This window comes from Rhagoletis pomonella, unplaced genomic scaffold (assembly GCF_013731165.1).
Source record: "Rhagoletis pomonella isolate Grant_MI unplaced genomic scaffold, Rhpom_1.0 Rhpom_scaffold_00003, whole genome shotgun sequence".
In the NCBI taxonomy this organism is placed as follows: domain Eukaryota; kingdom Metazoa; phylum Arthropoda; class Insecta; order Diptera; family Tephritidae; genus Rhagoletis; species Rhagoletis pomonella.
The window spans coordinates 100,344,515-100,345,092 of record NW_023458557.1 but is presented as its reverse complement, the minus strand read 5'-3'; positions in this window follow the sequence as shown (position 1 = coordinate 100,345,092).

Sequence of the window (578 nt, the reverse complement as noted above, 5' to 3'; positions counted from 1 at the left end):
AATTCATAAACTCTACCTCTAATTATTGTTATTTGTGATAAAAAAAAAAAGATAAACGTATTTTTTTTTTTTTTTTTAAAAAAAAAATAGGCCTTTTAGAGGTTGCACTGGTCGTTTTTTTTTTTAAAAACGCTGATGTTCTCAATTTTTTTTTTTCGTGAAATGCTGTTTTTATGTACAGCGTGGCGACGAATAACTGTTACCCAGGTTTTCTTGAGAAATAGAAGAGTCCTTTATAGATTTTGCGAAAAAAGTATGTTATTGTTAATTTTCCACAGATTTTACTTTAGTTGTATTAATTAGTTTTTAAATTTTAATCCTTATTTACATTTGCCAGCAGTGTAAACTTTGAGAGAAAAGTTCATTTGGTACGCAGGTCCTCGTCAGTTAATTTGTTCCATATCTTCTGTAACCATATGCTAATTTTCTCCATTTTGAGTCCCTTATATTCCCCCTTCTGTCCAAAATAAGGCCTCATACTCAAAAATCTAATAGACTCGGGACTGGTGACTAGGACGGCCATTCATTCGACCAACCTTATACAGTTTTTTTTCTTTTTTGTACTTTTTTTATACAAA